Source organism: Rhinolophus sinicus, chromosome 10, assembly GCF_057876585.1.
Source record: "Rhinolophus sinicus isolate RSI-liver-muscle chromosome 10, RSI-T2T, whole genome shotgun sequence".
In the NCBI taxonomy this organism is placed as follows: domain Eukaryota; kingdom Metazoa; phylum Chordata; class Mammalia; order Chiroptera; family Rhinolophidae; genus Rhinolophus; species Rhinolophus sinicus.
The window spans coordinates 1,662,280-1,690,222 of record NC_142510.1 but is presented as its reverse complement, the minus strand read 5'-3'; the positions used below and the strand labels follow the sequence as shown (position 1 = coordinate 1,690,222).

At 52.1% G+C, this 27,943-nt stretch overlaps 1 protein-coding gene across 2 annotated transcripts in view; it reads left to right on the top strand.

The window, feature by feature from the left end:
- The first annotated feature begins 3,378 nt into the window (after positions 1-3,378).
- The window catches only part of SCNN1B (sodium channel epithelial 1 subunit beta), a 58,143-nt gene continuing 33,578 nt past the window's right edge, over positions 3,379-27,943 (top strand). The window contains exon 1 of one of the 2 annotated variants that reach the window (XM_088801158.1): positions 3,379-3,403. The gene's annotated coding sequence lies outside the window, so the exon portion shown is untranslated. Of the gene's footprint in view, positions 3,404-14,988; positions 15,149-27,943 lie in introns of those variants that run through there. The other variant, XM_088801157.1, reaches the window with a different exon arrangement.

The window sequence follows — 27,943 nt, the reverse complement described above, 5'->3', positions numbered from 1 at the left end:
ACAATCATGGGAGAAGCTGTGCCACATACAAATGCAATTTCTTACGAATCTTAAACTCTTTCAAAATAAGAAGTTTTAATTAAAAAATTGCTTAAAATCATACCACTCAAAAATAAGGCCTATGAACATTTCCTCATTTTCCCTTCCAGACTTTTTATGCATACGTATTTGTGTTTTATAAATTATATGGTACATGCTGTTTTGAAATCAGCTCCCCCCCCCCCAAATTGATCACAGGACTCTTACCTCTGGCTGCCTTAATCACCTGATAAGCCTTAAAGAGATTCTGGTGGCTTACTTCCAGGAAGACAGAGTACAAGTCCTTTCCTCTAGTCCTCCCACTAAGTGTATATTCAAAGCTCTGAACACTACACATAACGCCAACATCAGAAGACTGCCAGGTGGAGGGAAGAACGCAGACGGGCTGAGGATAGCAGGACCCAGGGGAAACACACTGCTGAGTTCCTGGGGGTTTCTTTTGGCCTCGTGGCCCCCACACTTGGACCTGAGGAAACTGGATCTGAAAATGTGAATGAGCACAGACCCAAAAAGCACCAAAGCCAACAGCATAGCATCTTTAAATCAACCTTTCTCTCCCCCCCTCCCTCCCTCCCTCCCCTCCTTCCTCTGCCCTGCTTCCCAGCATCACATCTATTTCTCTTTCTCATCCTGCCTCCCTCCTGGAAGGAAGGACCCTGTGATTACATCAAACCCGCTCAGATAATCTAGGATAATCCCCTAATCTCAGGGTCCTTAACTTAATCCCATCTTCAGAATCTCTTTGCCAGACAAGGCAACATATTCACAGGTTCCAGGAGTTAGGATGTGGCCATCTTTGCAGGGGAGGAGGGCGGGGAGCCTTTGTTCCGCCTACTACACAGTATAAAGGCAAAATCCCCTCCCCCACAACTCCAGGACTACTCCCCTCCCCCACATTGCTTCCAGTTTCTGGTGTGTTCTTCTAAAGATGTTTTATGCAAACTCCACTGTATCTTTCTTATTTTTATTTTTTCACAAAGGATTGCACCCTGTATACCCCACTTCCTGCCCCCGACTTCTCTTGGCTGACGCCATTTCCGGGCGGTTGCCCCATCCATCAGGAGGTGGGTCACCTTCAGGAGCTGTCCTCAGGGAGCCCCAGCTACTGAGCTGGTTCAAAGGCAGGTTCTGGGTGTTAGGAGAGGATACGTGCCATGCAGGAGGAATCCCAGACCCGGGCAAGCTACCAAAATCGGCCCTCTGGAACAGACAATTCAACAACCACAAAACAACTGCACAAATATTTATTTAGTGGCTGCGACAAGCCAGGTGCTGAGCGGAAAGCCGGTTTACACCTGAGACCAGACAGGCATGACCCATCCCTGTCCTCCCACAGCCTCACCGTCAGACGGTCAAGCAAAGACACAGTCAGGTGAGAGGCTGTTGCTATTTATATGGTCAGAGCTGTGGTAGGAGGTAAAGAATTCTATGGGAGAATGGGGACAGGGGCGGGAAGAACAATTAATCCAAATGTATTTGATCAGCTCAGGCTAACCGCTATAACAACCAGTGACTTAATACAATAAAGTACTTGTCACTCACGTTGCAATCTGATGCTGGCTGGGGAGAGGGCAGGTCGGGTCTGCTCCACACAATCATTCAGGGACCCAGGCATCTATCCACTGCCCTCCCCCCAAGGAGTCACAGTTCTCCACGGGTCCCCAGCATCCAGCTGGCAGAGGAGGGAGAAACCGTGAAGGATGACTTGGGAGGTTGTCATTGATTAGGCCTTGGAGAGGTGTTCATCATTTCACCCACTTTCCATTGGCCAGAACTCAGTCACATGCCCCCACCCATTTACATGGGAGCCTGGGAAATGTAGTCCAGCTGTGAGCCCAAGAAGAAAAAGAGCCCGAGTTTGGGGAACACATAGCAGTCCGTGTTGCAGCAGACTTGGGGAGACGGGGAAAACGTCCTGGAGGGGTGGCTTCTAAACTGATACCTGGGGGATACATAAGAGTTACCTGATGAAGGAACAAGCGTCAACGTAAGCGAGAACGCTGAAAATCGTGGTACCCGGAGGAGAAGGAAGACGTTCTGCTTGTCTAGAGGGCAGAAGGAAGCCGTGGGGAGGGAGCAGTCGGGCCGGGCATGAGAAGCGGGGTTAAGGAATCGGTCCCACGAGTAATCGAAGCCATGGAAGGTTTATCAGTTGAGGATCAAGTCTGCATTCTAGAAAAATCTCTCTGGCTCCTGTGTGGAGAATAGACTGGAAAGGGAGTAGAGAAGATGCCAGAAGACCCGCTGTCTGAGAAAAGATGACAGACTGTAAAGAGAAGCACGCCGTTCCGGATATCAGGATGTGGGTTTTCCAGGACTCGGAGGTGGGTTAGGTGTGCAACTAAGCGAAAGAGACGAATTGAGGGTCAGGGCTGGGTTTCCGGGTTGGACGACGGAATGGCTGGTGATTCCATTTGCCCGGAGGACAGCCCTGGCTGCTTGGAACTAGGGTCAATTTCTCCGTGGACTTGTTGAGTTTCTGGTGCCCATGAGACACTCAGAGACAGGTGCCCTCCAGGCAGTTATATATGGGTCTAAAGAGCACGAAAACGATGTAGGCTGAGGGTGTAGTCGTGAGCGCCGGCGAGCTCACTCCAGGGAGAGGAGGAAAGAGAGCTTGGGGTGAAACCCCCTGGAAAACCAACATTAAAGGGTGTGGAGGAAGGGGCACTCGCCCAGGCATCTGAAATGACACAGCCAGGTGTGTGGGACACAGAAAATGAGCCACAGCTTCAGGAAACCAAGGAAAGAAACAATTTCTCAAAGGCGTATGTGGTCAACAGGGTATAACTGGCACCAGCTGAATGTTCCAGAAAGAGCATGAGAGCAAAGGACAACGATGCCAACCCAAGTGGCCAGAAATCACAGAGGGAGGGGACGACGGCAGAGAAGTGACGGAGGTCAGGAGACGTAGGACCCTGTGCGACAGTCTGGGAATGAGACGGGGGCGTGGGCCCCCGAGAGTCATTTTGATCAGAGAAGAGACATCGTGTGACTTCGGTTTTAACAGAACCACTCTGGATTCCATGTAGAGAAAAGACTGGAGCAAAAAGGTTGGGGGCGCAGAAGTGAGAACGTGCAATCATCCAGGTGACCGGACAGCGGCTGGGAGCTGTGCAGATGGTGAGAAGTGAATCCGTTCCAGAAATATTGTGAAGGCAGAACCCGCTGCATGAGCTGGCTGGTTGGCTGTGGAGTGTAAACAAGAGGCAGGAATAGCTCTAGAACATTATTGAGCAATAAGAAGCAACAAAGGACGGACACAGGCTACAACCCGCAGGAACCTCGAACATTTTGCCGAGTGAAAGAAGCCGGGCACGAAAGGCCACGCGTTGTATAACTCCACTGAGCTGAACTACTCAGAGTGAGTAAATGCAGAGACAGAAAGTGGATTAGCAGTTGCCCGGGTTTAGGGGAGGAGGGGGAGAGGCTGTTTAACGGGTACAGGGTTTTGTTTTGGGGTGATGAAAGGCTTTGGGATTAGAGGTGGCGGTTGCACAATATTAGGAATGAGCTAAATGCCACTAAGTCGTTCACTCGAAAGTGCTTAGTTTTATGGTTGTGTGAATTTCACCTCAATAAAAAATGCTTTCTTAAAAAATCACTCCAGTGACTTTGGTCTGCAAATTTGAAGAGTGGGTTGGCACGGGGGAGACTCGAGGAGGAGCAGGCTTGGAAAGAAACTCCCAGCATTTGGTTTGGGAGGCTTGTTACTTTGGAGACGCCTATTGAACATCCAGGTGAGACTGTCAAGCGTAGCCATGGATGCGTGCGTGACTTTCAGGGCAGATGCTGGAGAGATCTGGAAATCTTCAGCAGATAGCTCGACTGGGCTGATACTAGGTTTCTGCTTCCTGGAAGAACAGGTCAGGAAGAGCTATTACGTTGTTACAGAAAAGCAAACAACTCCCGGTGTCACACATCCAAGTTTGTGGAATGAAATTCATACCTTGGCCATCAGAACCGCATAGCAACTCTTTAAAAGCTCCCAGGCATGACCGATGTGGAGCCAGGCAGGGCCAGGCTTGCGGGAGGGCGAGGCAGGCTGCCGCCCTCCGGCTCTCTCCCCGGCTCCCAGGCAGCACCTGGAAACAACCGCCGACTTTGTGTCTTCCCTAGTTTGTCCGTCCTGCCTGCTAGCGCTCTTTCCCTCCTGCTGAGACTTGTCACTGGAAGAGCCAGACGGACGCATCTGGTTTGTCAGACCAGCAAAACTTTGCCAAACTGCGGGGCACAGTGTGTGGAGAAACAGCTGTCCATTGTTGGTGGTCACAGGTCATTAGCAGGCATCACCAGAAAACTATAGTAACAACCAATAATTAAGTCCTTCCCGAGGGCCCAGCACTGGCTCAGAGCTTGGCATTCATCATCTCGTTCTGCTCTAACATGAAAGCCTGTCAGGTAGGTATTATCATTATTCCATATAGAAACGTGCACAGAGAGGTTAAGTGATTTGTGGAAGGTCACACAGCAAGTAAATAAACGAAGAAGCAGGAGGCAAACTCAAATACGTCCGACTCTAAAGCCCTGAGCCTGGGAGGAACAAGAACAGAAAACGGCAGAAGCCACCCACTGCACTCCTTGGCATTCCGTGGCTAGAGAAGGCCTGCGGGCCTGGGGTGCCCAAGCCACTGTGAGGCTTCTTGCCAGCCCTTAGCACAGGGATTGACACATCACTGGTGTCCAGAGCCTGCTGAATGAATGATTGAACGAACAAGCACACAAAAGAACGATTAACCTGTATCGCAAGGCATTGTGCTTAGTAATTAACAAGCCTGTCTCTCCAGCTATGCTGTGAGCGAAGTAAGGGAAAGACCCTTTCTGACACACTGCGATAATGGAGTCCAACACGCTGGGGGAGTTTGTGTACAGGTTCAAGGGCTAGGGCTCTGGCGACAGCTTGCTCAGGCTCAGATCATGCCTCTGCGTCGCCACTAGCTGTGAAACTTCAAGCAAGTTATTCAACCTCTCTGTGCTTTCATTTCCTCATCTGGAAAATGGGGACAATTGGAACACCTACACCTTCAAGATATCTACCAAGATTAAGTAAGTGCAGATGTTGGTAATAGTAGGTGCTCAATAATCACTAGCTGTGTGTCTATGGAGCCGCAGAAAGAGTCCCTGGCTGTCCCCTGGGGGGTCAGGCACAGTTTGTGCCCTGTAGCCAAGAACAAGACTAGGTAGCATTTTGGACCATTTCTTAGGTTCCAGGGACTCAGCTCAGGACCTCAGATGTATCACAGCCTTTAATCCTCCGGGAAATAACGAGATGGGTACCATTATTGTCCTATTTTCCTGATGGGAAGACTGAGGCTAAGAGAGATTACACAATCTGCCAAGAGTCGCAAAGAAGTACATGCAGATAAAGAAAAGGAACCAGTATATGCTCCAGGAGGTCAGGGCTGCTGTATCAGAAAAACAGAAGCCATCCTAGGTCTTTCAAACAGAGGGACCTTCATACAAGGAAGTCACTACACAAATGAGCCAACAGCTGAGAAGTCAGACAGGCAATGGCAGAACAACCCTGGACTTAGCGACAGTGGGAAGCTGCTGTCACTGCTGGAGCACAGACAGGAGAAGGTGTCCCTCCAGGGGGGCCATGCTGGAGGAGCCAGAACCGCAGCAGGGGTGCCCCGCTGGGAGCTAAACCCTGCGAGGGATGCAGCCTCTGCTGGAAATGCTCTCTGAAGCTGGGAAGGGGGACCGCCCTGGTTCCTCCCTCTGTCCCACTAGCCAATCTCCTGCCAGTGCCTCTTTTTGACTCAACTTAGCCAGAAGCCCGTGGGCCAGTTGGCAATGGCACCTGGGAAATGAGGTTTGCAGAAGGAGGAAGAGAGGAGCTGGATGGAAGATCACACAGGCCAAGGACCCACCTATGAGTATTTGTCTCGCCTGCTTTGGAACCCCAGCACCTCACAGAGCGCTGCGCACACAGAAGGCACTTTGCAAATGGGAAGGAAAAACAGGAGGGAGGGGGAAAGGCAGGCAGACACCGCCGTCTGTCCCTAACCCAGGGGGAGCGACTTCCAATGCCTGATGCCTGCGGAAGGCAGGCAGCTAAGTCAAGGCAGGGCCTAACCGGTTATCTGTCACCCTGGAGAGCTACACCCTGTCTAAGTGGGGCAGCCCTGAGCTGAGGCCAACTTCTGCCAAGCAGGAATGTGGGTTCGGTGTTGCCAGATCTGCTGACTTTTCAGGAGAAACAGACACTCCTGACTTTCGAGTTAAATCCACTGCTTTTTCAATGTTGCCAAAGAAATCAAATCTTGCTGGGACATCTTGCTGGGCAAGAAAGCAGCTCATCAGAGGCTACTTGGGGTCACGTTACGAGAATGGCTTCACTGGGCTCCCACTTGCTCAAGCTGGGTCACTGGTTTCTCCACTGGCCCCCGCAGTTAAGTTGGGTCATTCTTAAGCATCAAAAAGAAAGAATGGATGAGTGATCCTTAAAACAACAAAAGGAAAGTCGTGGAAAAACCAGTAAAATCTAAAGAAGGTCTGGAGTTTACTTGATAGTAGTATATCAATGTTGGTTCCTCAGTTTTGTCAAAGGACCCGGGGTAATATAAGATGCTTTCATCAGGGCAACTGGACAAGGGCACACGGGAACTGGCTGTGCTGTCTCCGACTTTCCTATAAATCTAAAATTATTCCAACACAAAAAGCTTATTGTAAAACATAATGAACGCAATTGAATGAAACACTGTAACTCTATTTTTAAAGATTCATGAGTTTATAATGATGAGAGAGAGAGAGAGAGAGAGAGGGAACAAAAAAAGATCTAGTTGCCACCACTGGAGGACGTCATTGCATCACATCTTTACTCTAAAAAAAAGTAGCAATTAAAAAGAAATATTTTATTCTGCCCTTGTCAGTGAGGGAAAGCAGCTCTTCTTTACCAAATACCAGCTCATAAATGTTGAAGGAAAGATGGCATTAAAATTTTACAACCCTGCATGGAATCGTTGACACAGGTGGCAGTCATCGATGGACGCTGAAACCACGGGTGAAAGGCTCAACACAGACTGGCCAGTCCCAAGGCCCAACTCATCGGCCCACAGAGAACTCCCTGGTTATAAGAAATGCCTTTTCAATGCAGAGATGAGGTTGTGACCACGGACGAATTGTCACCACTGATCAATCCTAACTTCGTTAGTAAGACAACCTGTCATGAGAAGTCTCTGGGCTGATGCAATAGGACAGTCACAGAACCACCTGGGAAGAATTCTTGCCAAAAATGTGTAGCCAACAACCCTATCAAAGCTTTCGATCTGACTTCTAGTTCACAGGAACTACAGGAGATAGAAGGGCGCGTGAAAGACAGCTGAGGACGCAGTCAGACAAAGCCACTGTACCAGTGAGACAATGACCTTGGTTTCTTCAACAAGTCAATGACCTGGCAGAGTGAGAGGAGAAGAGACAGGAGAAGGGTTGTAGGCTTAAGAGGTACCATCGAATGCAGCTTGTGGACTTGACTGGGTCCTGGTTTGAATCCAAAGCAGAAGACATTCTGGGATCAATGGGGGACGTGGCTATGGAGGGATTGAATAATACTATGGATTTGGGCTTCGTGCGATGTTTTAATAGCATCGTGGCGAAGTAAAGAAGTACCTCATTTTTTAAGGATGCATACAGAAGTATTGAGGGAAGGACGTGTCATGTTCACTATAAATGCTTCAAAATACTTCAGCCAAAGAAAAAGGAAATGCACAAATATGGCAAATGTTCACGGGTGTTATATGTACGTGGTCGGCGATGGACGTCCACTACATGACGCTCTCTGCTTTTCTGTACATTTGAAATTATTCATACTAAAGAACAAAAGATAGGGCAGGAAGCATACCTAAACGGCGTAGCCATTGCTATTTTAGGTGCGGTAATCAAGGAGACGTCTCTGATCCACACAGAGGGTGCCAAGAAATGGATACACATTTTAAGACAGGAAAACCGTATTACTTAATATAATTGTAATACTCCATATATGCCGATAACAAAAGATGAATCCAAGTCACGTGTGACGTCTGCAATGACAGGAGGTGCTCAGAGGGGTTCCCATCAGCGTCCAGACACTTCTGACGATGGCGAACTACTGTCTGAGTGACGCTGACCCAAGTGTCCACTTGTGTACATTTTTGTGGCACCCCCGGGATATTTGCGAGGGTGAAAGCAAATGGCCCTGCTGTCAGCACCCCACAGTCTCCTGTCTCCCATTACAGATGTCACTAGGCTCCAAGTTTCATCAGGGAAGTAAAAAGGCTGGACGGATACTGAGAGGAAACAACAGAAGATGGATTTGATCCCCAGAAAATGCCGCCAAGCGGAAATCGGTGCCTTCATTTCCTCCCTGTAAAGTGAGGGCAATCGTACGGTGAATGGTACGGTGAGGGTGAAACGACTAAGCGTGTAGCCAACGTTTACAGCACTGGCTGGCGCTGCCAGAGCTACTTACGTGCAGGCGGGCGCTGCCGCCGTCTGCTGTGGTTGAGATGGTTGCTGTCACTGCTGTGACAGAACTCTCATTTTTAAGGCCACATAACTGCCGATTTCTGTAAGGCTGGGGGCCCACACTGGCTGGAAAGGTTTTCTCTTTCAGTAGGCTGAGCCCAGTAAGGCCTTCCCAGCATGAACCAGCAATTTCCGGCCCCTCTAGGAACAATTAAATAGCTTCAAAAGTGAGTCTGACTCACAAAACCCCCAACCATCTGGCAGGACTTGGTCCTAACGTCCCTCACACCTCACATCTGATCCCTCAGCACACGCTGTCCGCTACCCCAGGCACCATCTCCAGACTCTACCCACGTCTCACCACCTGCGTCTCTCACCCGGGTCCCTATTTCAGTCCTGGCCACCCTGTGGCCCATTTTTGGCCATTCTCACAGAGTGAGTCTTTTCCACTTCCGGTCAGGCGCACACACAAGGATTGACCATGGGGACTCAATAAATATTTGCACACCCATGTTCATTGCCTCACTGGTCACTACAGCCCAAAGCGGAGACAACCCATGTGTCCATCGACAGACGCACAGATAAGCCAAGTGGGGTCCACCCACATGCTGGAATATTACTCAGCTTTGACAAGGAAGGACGTTCTGACACCTGCGACAGCATGGAATGTCCCGGAGGATATGATGGTCCGTGAAATAAGCCGGTCACAAGAGCACACGAACTGTATGATTCCACTTGTATGAGATGCTTAGAATCTTCAAATTCCTGGAGACAGGAAGCAGAATGGTGGTTGCCAGGGGCTGGGAGGCGGGGAGAGTGGGAAATTGTTGCCTCGTGAGCACAGAGTTCCAGTTTTACAAGATGGAAAGAGTTCTAGAGACGGAAAGTGGTGACGGCGCGGATGCACTTACTGCCACCGAACGCTGCCTTTAAAAATTGTTAAAATGGTAAATTTTATATTGCGTGTCCTTTGATCACAATGAAAGATACATTACAAAATGTTTCAGTCAGGTTCCATCACCGCAAACCCTCCAAGACCCCCCCACCTCACTCTGACTCAAGACCAACGTCTCTAGAAGGCCCTCCCCGTTTTCTTCCCACTCCCCGCCCCATGACCTTTCTGAACCCCCCTGGTACTCTCTTCTCCTTGTGTACTTATGCCAGACAAACGGGCCTCCTTTCTGCTACTCCAACCTGCCAAGCATCTGCCAGCCTCAGGGCCTTGGCAAGCGCCATCCCCTCTGCCTGCGACATTCTTCTCCCAGATTTCTGCAGGGCTGCCTGCCCCACTCCCTTTTAGGCCGAGGAGCCTATTTAAACTGCAGCCTCCACCCCGGCTCCTTGGGCCAGCATTCCTTTTTCTCCATAGCAGTTATTACCACCCAAAAGATTCTTTGTTTACCGTCTGCCTGCCCTCGCTAGAATGTAAAAATGTTAGAATGTCTGAAACTCTCCAGGCCATATCCTGACCTTCCTCAGGGTTCCCGGACGGGACCGAAAACATCAATCGCCAAGTTGCAAAGTTTTTTTTCCCGGATCTTCTTCCTTGGGTCAAGGCCCCGGGAGCTGATTAAATTTTTCATCCAGGCCAGTAGGGAGATAAAAATGGAAAGGTATGTGTTCCGGGTAACCAGGTGAGCCCTGAGCGCCAGCCTGGCTGTGCCTCTGTGTTCTGGGCTCTGTGGTTGCATTTCTGGGAACGAAGGAAAAACTGCCAGGGCGGGCAGTGGCCCGAGGCTTTTGCGGCCGACTGGCCAGGTGCAGGGGAAGGCCAAGCAGAGATGGCCCAACATACCTGGGACAGAGACCCCTCGCTCAAATGCCTGCTGGGCAGAAACAAGTAGGCCAGCTGGGTGTGGCCTGGGGAACCAGGGGACCCAAGCCACACAGGAATGGAAGTCCCCTGTCCCTAGACCTCCTGACTGCTTATTTTCCAGAGAATCAGGAAGTTGATTTTCAGGTGTTATTTCCTCATTTTTAGACACTGATTTAAATTTTTTTTTAAGAAAACCGCATGATAGGACAAAAATACGTCTGAAAAGTGGGTCTCCCCCACATCCCCCCACACCCCACTCCACGAGGACCACTTTACACCTCTGCAGTTTAGCAAAAGCATTGAAGAATGTGGGCTGGTTCTACAAAGACCTGGCTTTGTTGCAGTTTGAGCAACTTCCTCTGTCTCCTTATCTGCGAAATGGGAACACAGAAAGAACCCACCTCAGAAGATCGTTTGGGAGGTAGTATTAATTGGCAACTAGTATTAATTGTAGTAACAAGGGGAGGGAGGGAGAAGCAAAGGGTCCGGGGGATATGGGGAGAGAAAGAGGAATAACAGAAAAGACAGTGGTGTGTCGAGATCAGAGGCAAGGGGGGCGTCTAAGCCCGGGGGGGGGGGTGCGTTTCCACATTGGAAATCGTGGCACAAAGAAAGCACATCATTTATACACAGCTACTCACACCAACACAGTCCCGGAGGAGATGCACAGACAGGAACTGCCAAGGTAAACAGTGCCTGAACCAGAAGAAAACCCTCCAAAATAACATGCGCTGGGTGGAACCACATGAAATTGCCATTTTTGCAGGTCTGTAATAATCTAACATCAACAATCACATACGGTCACAGCTGCAGACACCAGGGCAGCCGTTTTCGAAGCATGGTCCGCAGACTCCTGGGAGGAGGGGACAGTGTGTTTCCCAGACCCTCCCAAGAAGACCATGAGGTCAAAATTATTTTCCTGAAAATACTACGGTGTCATATGGCTTCTCCGACATATAGACATGTGCACTGACGAGAGCAATGGCTGACAAAAGCAGTGGTGGGTACAGTCCCATGAGGCTAATTTCCAACTCAACAACACCACACAACAGACCGAATACAGAAGCAGCTATGAGAAGCCACCTACCCATCTTTTATGAAGCCAGACATTGAAGAGATTTGCAAAAATGCTGACCACCACCGTCCTTCCCGTTAATTTTTGTTTGTTTTGGAAAATATTTTCCAGAAAGGTGTTTTATTTATGTTATCAACATGATGGGTTTATTATTGTTATAGTTTAATATTTTGAAAGTACACTGGTACCTCGGTTGTCGAATGTAATCTGTTCCGGAAGACGGTTCGAGTTCTGCAACGTTGGAAAACAGCCGACAGCTGGGCCTCAGCAGAAGCCGCGGGACGTGTTGGACTTCTGAGGCGTGTTTGGAAAACCGAAGCATTTACTTCCGGGTTTACGGCGTTCCTAAACCAAAATGTTCCTCAATGGAGACGTTCGAAAGCCGAGGTACCGCTGTATCTAATATTTGAAATTTCTAATATACTAAAGCATCAATAGACGTTAACCCATATGAACAAAAACGCTCTGGGGTTTTCAATAATTTTTAAAAGGACCAAGGATTCCCAACACCAAAAACTTGGACAACTGCTATTTCAGGACAATCTACAGAGAAACACACGTGAAATGAAGGGAAAACCATCAGACCAATAAGAAAACATATAAAAATGTGGCGACAGCACTGAGTTCAGACCACAGTATTTTTTAGAGAGATCAATTTTTTAAAAAGTACAAAAACTAATGAGACAATTACGCAGGGCCTCACCACCCACAACTAAATGTTAACATTCTGTAATATTTGCTTTTCATCTTTTTAATTAATTAATTAATTAATCTTTTAAATTAATTAATTGATTAATTAAACCATCCAGTTAAAGTTAGAATCCCTTTGGTTCCTATCCCATTTCTGGACTCCCCAGGTCATCACTCTTGTGAATTCCACCAGTTTCCTTCCAGTATATATGGTTACACATTTTTTACAGTATATATGTAATTGTTTCACATGCTTAAAACAAAAATTTACTGGAAAGAATTCATATTGTACAAACTAACCAGCTGCAGTGAAGCGCACAGGTTCTGGCTTAAGACTGCCTGAGGTTCAAATCCCAATTCTGACGCTTCCTAGTTATGTGACTTTGGGCAAGTTACTCAACTTCTCTGTGGTGGTTTCCTCATCTACAAAACAGAAATGATACCGGTACCTAGTCCATAAGGTTGTTGCGAGTTTTAATGGAAGGAAAACGTACATTAAGTTTTACTAGGACAGTGTCCGGCACAGAACAAGCACTGTAAAAGCGTTTGCTCGCATTTTTATCCTGTCTCTTTTCTCAGTCCGATTTTGGTCTACAAACATCCATATACACAGCTGGAATGTGCTCTTGTTCAGTGCTGTATAGTATTTCATCAAACAACTGTCACTCAGGGTGTCATGCGGGGTCTCAGCTCCCGCTCCCCGCACAAGAATGCAGGACATGGTGAGGCCAAAAAGGAACACCCACAGAGCCACAGATAGGGGACTCATACCTCTATAGTCTTGCTGGCGGCTGGGAGAGACACACACAGTAGGACCCACAAGATCCGCCGTCCGCCATTCACTTCCTCTGCCTGCCAACCAACCAACCAATCAATGCAGTCCTGGCAGTTACATCAGTAGCCAATTGGCTAACCGGTTACAGTTGATCACCAACCAATCACAGTTGATGGTCATCCACTGCCCCAGCCAGCACCTCCCAACACGAGGTGGAGAGCCTGGAAACTGCTCTTTGGGGCTCTGTCCCCACACTCCACCCCCCCAGGGTCTCGCCTCACAATCTACATGACAAGCGTCTCCCATGAGGGGCCCTGTGCCGTATACCTACGGGCAGAAAGAAATAGCAGTCTTAGGAACCAACAGTGGCAAATCCCTTTCATCTGGGAGGATACATGCTATGGATATTTGCTGTTACCACTCAGGAGGAACTTTACATTTGGGAGAAACAGAGCATGGATCTTGATGGCTCTGAACAAGATCCTGAAATGAAGGAATGTTCTTCTGTCTGTGTTGGCAGAGAAGTGGATGGCGGGTTGCGGATCATGTGGCACCTACTTCCTGTGTCTCCAACTCAGCCGCCAGCGAGACTATAGAGGTATGACTCCCCTACCTATGGCTCGTGGGTGTTCCTTTTTGGCCTCACCATGTCCTGCGTTCTTACGTAGGGAGCGGGACCAGAGACCCCGCATGACACCCTGCACGACACAACCATTTCACATTTATTATTTCTCTGCTACAAATAATGACAATGATAAACTTTCCGTCTAGAGGTTCATACATTTGCAGTGTCCAAAACACTGGCTAATTTTCTCTGTCAGGGCTCAGCTTCCCACAGGCTCGGTGTCTGTGGCAGACGGAATGACACCCTCCCTCCAAAACAAATGTCTATGTCCTCATCCCCAGAACCTGTGAATATGTTATGTGACAAAGGGGAATTAAGATTGAAGATAGAATTAAGGTTGGTGACCCGGGGACCTAGAAAATGCAGAGGTTACCTGGGTAGGTCAGGTGCAAGCACGGGGGCTTTATACTCGTAAGTGGAAGAGGGAGGCAGAAGAGAACCAGAGAGGGCATGTGATAGAGGCCTGGCTGGACCCTGCTCCCGTCTAAGACAGAAGGAGGGGCCACCGGCCAAGGCTTGCAGGCAGAATCTAGAAGCTGGGAAAGGCAAGGGCGCAGCTCTCGCCTGGAGCCTCCAGAAGGAGCACAGTCCTTCCTAGGACCTCCTGGTTGTAGTGGCGTCGGAACTCTGACCTCCAGAACTGTCGGTAATAAACGCGCGTGTCTCCAGCCAGTCTACATGTGGTCATTTGTCACAGCAGTAAGAGGAAAGGAACAGCCTCTCAACATTGGGATAGAAAAGGCTGCCTGGGGGGCTCGCCACGGGGTGGGGGGTGAAGACCCATGTCACAGATACTGGCAATAACTGGCCGAAGTGACAGTCCTTGCAACCTTGTCCTGAGGGAAGGGGGAGGGAAGGAAGGGCGGCCTGAGGAGGGCGAGGGCCTGGCTGTGAGCTGAGCCTGGAGGTAAAGCCTGTGGGGTGGGATCCCTGTAGGAAGGCAGAGGCCAAACTGTCAGGTAGGCTGTTGGGATTCCTCACACGGGGGTGGTGCCTTCAGGGGGTGGCAGGGACCTGGGAGTGACCTTGGAGGGGTGGCAGAGGCAGAGGGAAGAAGCTCATGGGGAAAGCAGAGGTGAGCCGACTCAGAGGCGGGGTGAGGCTCAGAACATTTCTGGGGAAGTCAGTGGCGGGAGGCTGTTCCTCTGCAAATTCCCTGAAGGCCTCACCTGGCGCAGTCTGTGCCTGGGGGGTGGGGGGTGACGGGCCGCAGCGGCACAGGTGCGTTCAGGAACACTGAAGGGTTGGATGCAGTGTCGTGTGCGGCATGCGATGTGCTGCAGGGGTTTGTGGGGACAGTGGTCTGTCTGTGTCCACAGGCGGTCTGTGTGCATAACTGTGGCACGTGTGGGGGTCCGGAGGTGCGGAGGGAGAAGGGGGGTACCCGTGTGGCTGGGTGTTGGGTGTGCGTGGATGTGGCATGTGAGTAAGTGTAAGGGAGCGGAACTCGGTGGGGGTGCGGCGAGAACAAGGGGCGGAGGGAGGCGGCAGTGGAGCTGGGCCGGTGAGCCTAGCTGGGACTTGAGCGCCACCAAGCTCCGCCCGTGGGCGCTCCCGGGCCTCCCCGCCCCTGCGCCGGCTCCTTCCAGGTTCCTGTCGCTGCGCGCTCCCAGCCCCAAGCCACAGCCACTCCGCTGCCGCCAGCGGAGCGCATCCCGGCCACAGAGCCTCCGCGGGAAGCAGGTATGACAGCGACCTCGGGCGAGCGGGGGTGGCCCTGGCCCGGCGCCTGCTTCCGCGCGCCATGCGCTGTCCGGACCTCAGTTTCCCACTGAGGGCGGGGGGCGCTTGGGGACTCCGGGGACCCGGCCTCGGGACAGGGGAAGGACTGCGGAGTGAGCGTCCCGGGAGTTTGGGGCGAGGGACGCGGAGAGTCCCAGGAGCGTCTGGGGAGTCAGAGAGGATGTTGGGGCGCGCTGAGCTGTCGTGCGGCAGGATGACAGCGGCACACTGGGAGCGCGACGTCCTGCAGGCGCCGGAAGCACAGCGCTTTGCTGGAATGAAGTGACCTCGCCCACCCAGCATCCCTGTGTGCCGCCGTCTCGCTGTCTCCGCTGCACCCAGGGCAGCGCTGAGGGTCAGAGGGTGGAGAAGGGTTCTGGGTCCCAGTGACAAGTGGCTGAGCCCAGGTTTGAACCCAGGGAGTCTCACCCCAGAGCCTATCTGTTAGCTGCCTCTGGGAGAACTTGGGTGTATTTGCTTAGTGCCCCCCTTGGGGGTGCTGGGGAGAAGGCCAGATGGAACCCCCAGAGGGGGGGTGTCCAGAGAATGTCTTGTTGCTTGGAAGTGCTGGGGGGAAGCTGGAACAGAGCGTGCTCGGCATGGAGAAGGCATGCAGTCGGGACCTTCCCCCTCTACCGTGGAAGGGGAAACTGAGGCACAGGGAAGTTTAGGAGGAAACAGCAGAGCTTCTCCCATCCATAGAGGCACAGCAGCACCCCCCCATCTGCACCAGGGAACATAGGCTGTCCACATGAAGGCCCCCCTAGCGCAGGCACCCCTGTGGCCCCAACATGACATCCACGAGTGACCCACCAGTCCTACCACCGACTATGTAATTCCATGAGGAATACACGGGTCCATTCGCCTTTGTCTATAACCTGCCAGCTCCTGCCCTCCTCGCCCCCCAAAGGCAACCACCTTCATAATTGGGGGTGTTCTTTCTTGACCTTTCCGACCCCCGTGCCCTCCGATGCCTGCATACCCTTAGAAAGTATGGCAGCTGCATAGTGTGGGCGGCTGTTGGACAGAAATCGTATAATCCATCCACATGGTTTGGCAACTTGGCTTCCCCTCCCCTGTTACCATTTCCTTGGGAGTTATTCATGCTGTTGAGTACACTCGTACATCTAGCTTATTTATCTTAACTGTTGCATAGTTTTCCACCCTTAGGTCATAAAAACTGGGAGGCTGGTTTTTATTTCAGCCTTTTGGGTAAATGGACATCTCTGGGTTAAGTAAGAGTTCTTTGTTCTAAACTGCAGAGGATCTGAATTGGGGGGACAAGTTCCCCTCTTCTCCACTGTACACGCCTGTGTATGCACACGTGCACACGCAAAAGGCAGACACACATGTGCCCTGCACACATCTACACACACGTACACATGTGTGCACGCCGCCTGCATACAGACACACATTTACACACGTGTACTACACACACGTGCACGTTTGCACACCTCTCTCCTGTGTGTCTGTGGCCAAGGTCAAACACTACCCCCCCCCAGCGCGGTCCCTGCTGAGCCCAAAGGTGTGACACTGAGCCAGGCCACAAGCTCTGCCTGCCCAGTTCCCTGTGGCAGAGTTCCCAAAAAGGACCACGTCCAGGGCTTCTCTCCGGACGCTCCCCATGTTGCCCCCACTCTCCCACAGGAGACAGAGGACTTAGGAAGCATGGCTGACCCCTTGGAGGGTCCGGGTCCTCTCGGGGTATCACACATGTGCCAGTGTGACAGTAAGTGTACACTTGCCCTGGAATGTGTGCCAGGACCATCCAAGGTTTGCCGAGTGCCCGATAAGCCGGAGCGGGGAAGCTAGAATCAGAGCCCCTTCCATCCCAGCCCAGCTCCACCCACCACTTCCTAGCCGGGCAGTCCCCTTCCCCATGTGAGGCATAGTTGTCATAGCAGTAACACAACACGGGATGGTGACAATAACAACCTCCCCAAACTGCTGGGTGGCTCAGTGGGGTGATGAAACAAAGCACTGAGAGTGCTGTCAGCTCTCGGGAAGCAGGAAGTCTTGTCCCCGACCAGACCGGGCAGACCCGGAGGTGACCCCCCGGGGTGGGGGTGACACTCAGAGCCTCACCCCACGAGCAGGCAGAGTCCTGAGTGCTGAGTGGGGCTGAGGAGCAGGTTTCTGCTGTTGAGAGCCACGCCCAGCTCTCCATGGGGTCCTGCACCTACAAAGGGCCTACTGTGTGCCCAGCCCTGAGCTAAGCTGCAGAAACCCAGTCAGCCGAGGTCCCACGTGGGAGATACAGGAGACAGCAGAAGTTGCAAAGGAGACCTGTGGGCAGCTTTTATGAGGCCCAAGGCCCTTTAAAAATTGCAGCTCACTCGCAAGGTTTGAAACAGTAGATGTCACCCCACACTCTGTATTTCCGCATCCTCTTGAGATAAGAGGAGTAGGAAAGCTGACAAGTCGGGGCCCAATAGGTGGCTTCCCCGTAGATGGGGCAGGAGCCACCTGGCCCACCTCATTCATACAGAGCAGCAGAGTGTGGAAATGAACATGCAGAGCCCCCTGCCAGCCTCTCCATCCTGGTTCTGCCACGCATGAGTTGTGTCATCTAAGGCTAGTTAGCATTTTGTGACTCAGTTTCCTCACGTGGGAAACAGGGGTAATACGTAGCATGTCTCAAAGGGTAGTTTCAGGCATTAAATGAGTCAGCACCCTAAACTTCTGTGGGCATGGTCAACACGAAGTGAGGGAGGATGGGAAAGGAACACTGAGCTCCTTCAGATAAGAGGATGCAACCCTAAATATTTGTTCTGCCCAAGGACGGGAAGAGGACATTTCAAGGAAAGATACAAAGAGGAGGGGACTTCTGAGATAGGTTTTGAAGGATGAATAGGAGTTTCTCGGAGCATAGTGTGAGAAAGGCATTGCCACAGAGAGGAAACAGCCTTTCCAAAGGGCTGGAGGCATGACCAACGGAAGCAGGTGGAGGAGGGGACAGGCAGTCAGTCCAACGCGGCTTTGAGGTAAGGCGTCTCCAAGTACAGGGAGAGGCAGGCAGATGAGTCTGGGGAGGCAGGAAGGGACCTTGAGATCCTGAGCGGGCTCATGGAAGGAAAGGAGATAAGTGCTTGCTGTGCACCTACTGTGTGCAGTGCTCCTATAATCACCATCCCAATAGTGCTCCTCATGCTCCCTGGGGATCAGGTTTTGTGGTCCCCACTTGCTCATGACTTGCTCATGAGGTTCAGGGAAGGTCAGTCACTGGCCCAGGAGCTCGCACAGGGGGTCCGTGGCAGAGCGGGGGGCAGAGACCAAAGCTGGAGGGGCCATCCTGAAACAGAGGCACATCCCCTCAGCTTGGGAGGCTGGACAGACAGGAAGGTGCTGAGGGGCCCGGTGGCCGCCCCAGGGCCTTCGTTCTTTAGAACTCGCTCTGCTTCCTAGCCACCAGCTCCAGTCTGCCCACCTTGAGGGCCTGGAGCAGTTTCATTTGCAGAGGATGCCCCAGGCAGCTGAGGACTCCTCCCCGCCCCCAGAAAAAGCCTGTTATTAGAGGTTCTCTGAGCCTGGAAGGTTTTGTGTACAGTCTTCTCCCTTGGTCCCCAGGGGAACGTGTGTCCAGGCAAATCCTGAGTGGGGGGGACGAGTGATGACGGTGCAGGGAGGGCCATTAAAGAGGTCCCAGGTCAAGTGATAAGGAGGTAAGTCCAGGGTGGAGACAGTCACATCCGGCCAGGGGACCAAAGAGGCAGGCCCCCTCCGCAGGTCCCCTTCGCAACCGTGACCAGGAGTGAAGGGACAGGACAGTCAGCCTAATGGCTGCAAGCACAGGCTTGGCCTGGAGGATAAAGCTGCTAGGTCTGCGACATCAGAACTAAGGTTTTCTGCGTGACCGAAACACCAAACACCCACAAACCCAGGCGTGTCAGAGGAGTAAAAATAGTTGCCACTCTTACGCCCCAGAGTTCATTTCGTGGATCAAGAGCTCCTGCAAATAAATCAGAGCCCAACTGCCCCATCCAAAAAAGAAAGCGTAAAGGATGCGATGTGGCCGTTGACGCGAAAAGAAGTACACGCTGAATTCAAACAGATGGAAAGATCTCAGCTGTACTCCGTACACACAGATGCATAAAACCACACGGAGTCCGTCTTGCACCCGCCAGATGGCTGGGGGTAGAGAAACCAGGACTCCTATTCTGCTCGTGGGGGCACAGACTGGGGGACCCTGGGGGGGGGAGGGGAGGAGTTGGGAAAACCATCCACGTTTAGCACCGCTGCCATCTCACCTCTAGGGACATTACCTAGTGGATTTCCGTGCATTGGCACATGTTAGAACAAAGACCGTTGGCACGAATGTAAGAGAAAACGGTTGGAAACTAGTATTTAAACCACATTAGAAAGGAACTGAGTACTGGATGTGTGGGAACAGCCACACAAAGGGCTGTGACGCAGCCAATGGGAAGAAAGCATAGTCCTTGATGAACGGAGGGGAACCCGCCTCCCAGATGCATTTATCCTAAAGGGAAAATGCAACGTGGGGGACAGAGTATCGTATTCTGTCATCTGTGTGTGCGTTCTGCAAAGGGACTCGGTAGGCATATACGAGTGTGAATATACTTGTATACGTGCGTTAAAATCTGGGTGACACCCTGGAAGCTGGTGACAGTGGATGACTTAGGGGAGGGAAGGGAAGGAGCTTGGTAAGGAGATTGATGTTTCATAGCCTACAACCTGGTGCCCTTTGTGTGCTTGCATTTCCCATGTCTGTTGTGCTATACCATCGAGTCACACACGTCTGCTTTCTCCTTGTTCAAAACACGCGTCACTTCAGAGACGAGGTGAATCCCCACTTTGACCATTACCCTAATTACCTATTAAGTTTTCAAATTAAAAAATGCATTAAATTTTCTTCAAGCGGGGCCTTTGATCACAAAAGAAGAAATACTGTCTGGTCCCACTTACAGGAGGTACCTAGCAGAGGCAAACGCAGAGAGAAAGGAAGTGGAAGTGTTTCACGGGGACAGTTTCCTTCTGGGGATAGATGGTGGTGATGGCTGGGAAACACTGTGAATGTGCTAATGCCACTGAAATGGACACGGAAAATGGCGAAAATGGTGACTTTTATGTTGCATATTTTGCCACAATGAAAAACTGTAGGGATGATAAAAAAAAAAAAAAAAAAGAAGAAGAAGAAATAGGGGCTTTGGTATCAGGGCCTTGTCCTTGGTTCCGCCACTTGTCAGCTGTGTGTAGTTTGAATCAAGTGTGTGTACTTTTCTAGGCCTCAGTTTTTTTACCTGCACAATGGGCTGTCAGAGTGCCAAGGATGAAGTGACTTTCTCCATGCAAAGTGCTTGCTCTGAACCCCTGGGATTTCCATAGGAGGACCGAATATTTAGACAGGCGTCAAGGGAGTTCACGAAACCATCGTCTGTATTTGTCTATCGCTTTGTAGTATTTGCAAAACAAAAGGATGATGTGTTTCCGTAACATCAATTACAAAACGTAAAGCCAGACAAAATTTTCTTGGCCAGTGGGAATACACAAAAGGTGCAGCAACTCTTAAGCTGGGCCCTGCTAATCTACAGGGTGATTTGAATCCTGGCTCTGCCACTTATGAGCTGTGTGACCTCAGGCAAGTTACTCAACCTCTCTGTGGCTTTTGTTGTCTCGTCTGGAGATGCTATTAATTCTCACCTGTTAGGGATGTTAGGAGGGTGAACTGTGTCAATTGCTTAGAAAGGTGCCTGGCACACAGTAAATCCTAAATAAATGTTTGTTAAATAAATGAACTTGAAACAAGCCTGAAAGCCTTATCAATTTTGGTTTTAAAAAAGGAATTTATTTTTTATGCTAAGGAAACAGTGTTTTAACCAAGACACGGTCATGGGGCCGAGCTGAGCCAGGAGGAGTTCCCTGGGATGGGTTTGCTGGCAGGTAGCTTGGGGAGGTTGACGTATGCACCGTAAAGGGTGCCCAGCAGAAGGGGGGCAGTAAGAGACTGGGGCTCTGAGGGGTTCAGGAACTTGCCTAAGGGGACACACAGTGCTAGCAACAGAGCCAGAAGTCAGCCCTGGAGCTTTCCCCTCCTCGCTGTACCTCTCTGATTGGCAGGGTCTTGAGGATTTGGAGGCTGGGGAAGTGGGGGCCAAGGGAAAACATGGTCCTTACCTTCCAGACCTCCAGGACAATCCAGGCAGCCTTGCTCCTTCCTGTTGTGCCAGGGAGCTCACTCCTGAGCCGAGGTCCAGAAGCAGGGCTAAGATCCAGGAAGTCGAGGGCGTCCTCCTCAAGGAGCCGCACCTGAACTGGCTCCATCCAGGGCCATACGCAGGGGCCGGGCTGCGACCTCTCCAAATATGCTCCCCTCACCGAGCTGATTCCTGAAATTCCACGCGCATCTCTCACCCGGGTCTGTGTGTGGAGTTTGTTGATTTTCCTGGTTGAAAGGCACCACCCTCCGACTGAGGAGGGCTCACCTGAGTCCTTTGCCACTGATTTGCACCCAGGTGAAAAGAATTTGGATAAAGGCTTTGGCGAGTCTGGTCAGTGAGACGCCATGTTCTGGGTCGGAGGCTGTGAGCCTGAATTTCCCGGCTGTTTTACACATTGGGTGGGGAGGGGATGTGAAATGTTTAGAAGTGTGGTCGGTGCTCCCCAACGGAGGGAGAGGGCCACGGAGGGAAGGGACCCCTGGGGACACAATTCGGAAGCATTACCACCAAGGTTTAGGTGTTAAAATCCCCGACTCCATAATTGTCTTCCTTGGACAGGAGTTTTGCATGACAATTAAGGGTTTGGGAGTCAGACAGGAGTTGGAGCTCAGCTCTGTGCGACTTTGTGCAAGATACTGAACCTCTGAGCCCCGTGGACTGTGGACAGTCACACCTCTGAGGTGTCAGCAAGCTCAGGGCGCAGTGGGGGGCCGGGAACTGCCTCCCACTCGCTGGCCTCACCCTTCTCCCTGCTCTGATTAACTCCAGAAATGCTGCATTGTTCTCGCTGGGCTTTGAGAAAGGATGGGGGCGGGCCGTGGGAGGAGAGGCCGTGCTGAAACGCACACACGGTCACCTGTAGAATTCAGGGAAAGTTGAAAGATGGCCATCAGGGCCTGGGTGTACCTGTTGAGGGAGGGGTGATATTCAAGATGGAGTGGTGGTAACTAGCTGGCTGTTGGAGCCAGAGCCTGTCTGACCCCCGACACCAGACGACTGACCATATCCTGGCCATGGGACGACCGGCCCTTTGAACACAGAGGGCAGAACCTGGACCGATGGGGGATGCACATTTCCCAGGATTGGGGATTATTTAGGGAGTGTTTCCTGAGTGCGGCCCCACTGCTTCATAGGAATTTAAACTCCTAGACAGCACGGTTTTGCTTCTGTTTTGTTCACTGTTTCACTGTGCCGCCCCAGCTCCCAGTAACGCTCAGTGACTGACTGTGGAATGAATGAAGGATGGATGGGTGGATGGATAGATGGATGGATGAGTGCCAACAGTGGGCTAGGTGCTGGAGACACTGTGGTGAGCAAGCCACATCTGTGTGTCCCCAGGAGACCTGCGGCCCTACCCTGCCGATGCCCTCAATGCCCTCGCCATCCCCATTCCGATGCTTGCACACCCACAGGGCCACCCATGGCAACCCTGCCTGAGATGGGCTGGCTGTGTGCTTGTTGGATCCTAGGATCTAATTGGCTAAAAACCTGCCCTGAAGACCCCTCCCCGCCACACCTCATCCCTTCGAGGAGGTGTGGCCACTGCATGTTGTGTTGTTGGCTTACACACAGGTGACAAGACCTCTGTTTCTCTCAACTCCTGATACGGTTCCTCAAGTAACTGCTGATGGGTCCCACGGGGATTTCTCCCCAGCAGTAATAATAACAATAAGAGGCAGTGCTTTTGAAGTCTACACTACCTGCCAGGCAAGTGTTCTTTCACGGAATTCTCCCTGCAATCACAAAGGGTAGGTACAAATATTCGCCCCAGGAGAAACTGAGCTCTCTCACGTGGTCTCCGTGTACCCTTCCAAGTCCGGGAAACAACTGGTGCGATTGTCTGCATTTTGCTGAGAGGTTAAGGAACTCGCCCCGGGTCATGCAGAGCTAGCAAACGGTGGGGCTTCAAGCCCCAGCATCTGATGCAGACCCCACGCTGCTCTCGGCTCCCAGGAACCACTGAGAGGTGAGAGGCGTGGAAAGTTTTACGCCACGCCGGGCTTTCCAAGGCCTTGGTTCACCTGCAGCCAAGTATGCGGTTTCAGCTGCTCACTCCCCCGGGAACTGCCCTGACTCACCGTGTGGGCGAAGCTCCCAATCTCTCCCAGCAGAGAGGCCAGGCCAGCGCCCAGCTCACCTCGCATGTGGCTGTGGGCAGCAGCCCCTCACCTTCCTGAGCACCAGATTCTCAGCCTCCAGATCTCCCCGGAGGCCTGGGACGTGGCCATCCCCACAGCCTGGGCCCAAGGCTCAGAACAGCCAAGCTCGATTTTAGAGGTTGGCAGGAAACGGAGACTTACCAGGAAACTGGAGGATCCGAGGGAGAAAAACGTCAGGCTTTTTCCCTTTCTTGTTTCTGATTCATGCCTTTCACGTAGTGTTTAAGGAGGAAGGTGTTTATTTAATAAACTCAATGCAGTGGAACCCACTCTGGAAGTCCAGGGCCCAGGGAGCCCGGCTGAGCCAGCACTTACGCAGTGCTGGCTGTAGAGCAGGCACGGGGAGTGATATTTTGCCTGAGTTATCTCATTTAATCTGCACAATAAGCCTATCAAGCAGGCACATGGTCAGCGTCACCATCACCACCAGCCCCACCATCCCCACCATCCCCATCATCACCAGCCCCAATGTCATGGACACCCTCATAACTTCCCAGACCCGAAGCCCAACCTGCAGATAGAAAAATAGACCCAGAGGACATGACACATCCATCCCCTAGAAAGACCGGTCAGAGTTTGGGCTCTAAAGTCTGAAAGACCCAAATGTGATTCCTAGCTCTGACACTTTCTAGCTGTGTGACTCCAGGCGAGTGACCTACCCTCTCTGAACCTTGGAGTCCTCGCCTTTGAAATGGGGCTGATCAAAGTTTCTGCCTCATAGGGTTGTGATGAGGGTCACGTGAGCCAATGCAGGTAAAGTGCTGGCACAGGGCCTGGCTCAAATCATAAAAGCAAAACAAACACAAGCGAACACTCTGGCAAAGGGAAGCAGCAGTTGCGGGGAGAGCGTGGGCATGGGGCTGGGAGTTCCCAGCAGCCCTGAATGTGGAGGGACAGGTGGTGCCCAGGCAGCGTGAGAACAGCACAAAGGGCCAGTGCAGGGCACTTGGGGCCAGAACTGGAGAGCCCACTCAAGGGCCCTCCTCGCTCCCTAAGAAGTCAAGGTGTGGAGGGCTGACAAGGGGACTCCCCCCTACAGCAGAGCTGAGGGCTCAGGGCTGCAGCCGCGACCCATCCAGCCTGAGAACCGTCAGGGAGCAGGATCCCTTCACGAGCTGGATGGAGGAGGTCCTAGCAAGAGCTGGCCTGTCCCTGCTCCTGACCCAAGAGGTCCCCAAAGCTGCCCACCGACCCCCACCATGCACAATGCCATTGTCTTCTGGACCCTCTCCCTTTCCAATGACATGTTTCTGGACGGCGGTGATGGTGGGCACCCAAGGCCAGCCCTGTGGCAGGGAACCCTGAGCCTCTCACCTCCACCCTCCAGGGTTGCCATGAACAGCTGCGTGGCTTGTATGCCCCACAACTCCAGGTGTATCATTCAGAATACATTGTGGGCGATGCCCCAAGCGCTGTGCAGTGCACGTCCTGCCCAGCCACACGGGGCTGCTCCATACGCCTCCTTCTTCCTGGAGAGGGTGCAGAATCTATCTTGGGTGCCCCAGGCCTGGCTGCAGTCCAAGGCAGAGAAGACTGACCTGCATCTGGGTGCCAGTCAAGATGGAGAGAGCCTTGCTGCTCAACGTGTGTCCTCGAGAAGGTTGTACCTGAGCATTGGTGATGGTGACACAGATTATTATGAATCCATTAACATAGATTATTGAGAGGCAATATAGCAAAGTGGTTGTAAGAGGGGGCCCTGCAGTCAGACAGGCATGGGTTCAGTTCTGCTCTACTGTTCTCACTGTGTGACTTTGAGCAAATCACCTGACCTCTCTGTGCCTCCATTTCCTCACCTGAAAAATGGGTATATCATAATGCACATGGGTCTATACTCGTCCTCCCTCTCTGGAAGTTACCGTGAGAAGGAAATCAAATGATTCAGGTTGAGCTCTAAGCAGTGTCCGCTGCGTGAAGGGTCACTACACGTTAAGGGTCACTGATATTACCAGCCGGAGAGGTGGGGCTAGCACTCGCCCATCGGAAGGCAGCTCCCTGAAATCCTGCCAGGGCAGCGAAGGATTTGGGGCCTAAGCTAGTCTTTGGCCCAGAGCCAGATCAAGCCAATACTTGATCGCACCTTGTCAACATAACCTTTTTATAATCAAGTGCTACTAAAGTTTCGGAGATTGTGTAGGGGCGACTGTGCGAGTAAATGTCGGGAAGGAAGAGGCCTGCAGGGCCAACCTCCGTGCCCTCAATTCATCCGTCTAGCCCGAGGGTCAGCCACTGACAGTCCCAAGGCCAAGTTCTGTCCTCCCCTGTGTTTGTGCATCCTGTAAACTGAGAAGGCGTTTTCTCGCGCTTAGAAAAAAAAAAAAACAAGAGACACACAATCTCCCAGGACACGTGCCAATTTCAGGAAGCTCAAAATTCAGTGTTCACACATAAAGTGTTATTGGAACACAGCCACGTCTGATCATTGAATACGACCTATGGCTGCTTTTGCACGGCTGTGGCAGTGTGGCATAGCTGTGATGGAGATCGTACGACCTGCAAAGCCTAAGCTAGTACTGTCTGGCCTCTCACTGAGTACTCTGCTGACCCCTGCCCTAGCACGCAGTCCCCAGACTCTGCTATATTCTGGAATAACCTTTGTAAGACCTTGGTGCTCGGGCCATACCCTAGACCAGGTCGATCAGACTGTGATGAGGGGGAGCCTGGTGTCAGTGTTTTAAAGATCAGCAGGTGAGTCTGTCATGCTGCTGAGTTTGGTTCCTGGAACCTCTGTCCCAGCCTTTCTTGAGTCCCTACTGCGTGCCTCCTGCCACGCCTGGGAGGGCTGTCCCAAGCTCAGAAAGCTTGCCCAGAGTGCAGGCACCTTTCCTGCCCCACGGCCTGTGGGCAGGGTTGCAGGCTGGCCCCCACAGCCCTCTCATTATGTGCGACCCACACAATAATTTTTCAACCAGGAAATTTCATGTGGCCGAGTCCCTTTAAAAACTGCAAGATCTGACCACCTTGAGCCCACGTTGCTCCAAGTGGCAATAATCAACTGGCTCCTACCGGGCTTCATTCTCCTGAAAGCATGTGCGTGTGAGACGCCTGGCCCCTTGGCAAGGGAAGTCGAGGCCAGCGCGTGGGATTTTAGCACACGCTCAAGTCCCCGGGGGTCTTCATAGGTGCAGGCTCCAGTCAGGAAGTCAGGTGGGCCCCCGATGTTGTGTCTCTAACAAGCTGCTGGAAGATGCTGATTTGCTGGGCCCAGCACTTGGCGTCGTAGGCTTTGGTTCTCAGACTTCAGCATGGCCCCGAATCCTCTGGGGGGCCTTGAAAACCCCCAGTTCCTGATTCGGGAGGCCTGGGGTAGGGGCCGAGGACTGGCCTTTCTAACAAGTTCCCAGGGATGCTGATGCTGCTGGTGGGGGTCAGACTCTGAGAAGCGCTGCTCTGGGCTCTGCGTGGTCTGTTTGGCCCTGGGGTTGGGGGGGTTGCTCTGAGGTCCCCCACCGCCACCAAGGGAATCAAGTCTTCCCTGGCTTCTTCAGCCGACTGTCTCTTTGACCACGTGGTTTCCTCACGGTCAAGCCCACAGTTGAAAGACATAATTGGAGATGGCAGACTTTGCTGTCTGTGGGGTGCCCACCTCTTCCCCCTTCCAGAGGATTCTGAGCGGTGTGTCTTAGAACAAAGGTCTCACGGTGGCTACCACGGAGGGAGGTCCCTGCTCAGACAGGCTTGAGCCCCAGATGTGGGGTGTTGGGTGGGCTCAGGCCTTCAGGCCCTGGGTGGGGTTAGAGGCCACTCCCCACAGATGGCTGTGGCTGCTGCAGCCGCAGGGACATGGGCCGGGCCCTCCTGCAGGTCTGGCTCAGCCCAGTGCCATCCACCACAACTGCCCTGAACGAGAATGGCCACTGGGTAAAGACCGGTTTCCCACAGTCCTTGAACCTGAGAGGGCTGGCAGCCAGACCTGATGGGTGAGCGGGAGTTGATCAGAGATTATGAATCATGTAACTCTCTTCCTGGACCCTTGAGAGCAGGGACTGGCTGCCTCGTTGGCTCCAGACGCCAGAAGGCCCTGCCCACCGTCTGTCCCAGGCGGTCAGTCCCATGGGAAAGGACGGCACGCGGGCCTGGGGCCTGGTGTGGGCGGGCGTAGGGGAGGCCTGGGCAGCCCTGGCTCGCTGCTTGCCGGCTACGTGATCTTGGGCCACTGGCGGCACCATGGAGGCAGTGATGACAGGAGGATTAAATGAGATGAGGTGGGTCAGGTGCCGTGACAGATCCTGGCACTCGTTAGGTGCCCAGCAAACCGTGGCCGCTATTATCAGCATAACAATACATATCATGATCATTTCGTTGCGTGAACTGCTCTGCCACGGCCTTCTTCTCACCCTCCGGCCGCCTGGCAGAGCGAGCAGCTTGTTTCTGCACAAGAAAAGCACCTACTGTGTTTCCCCGAAAATAAGACCGGGACT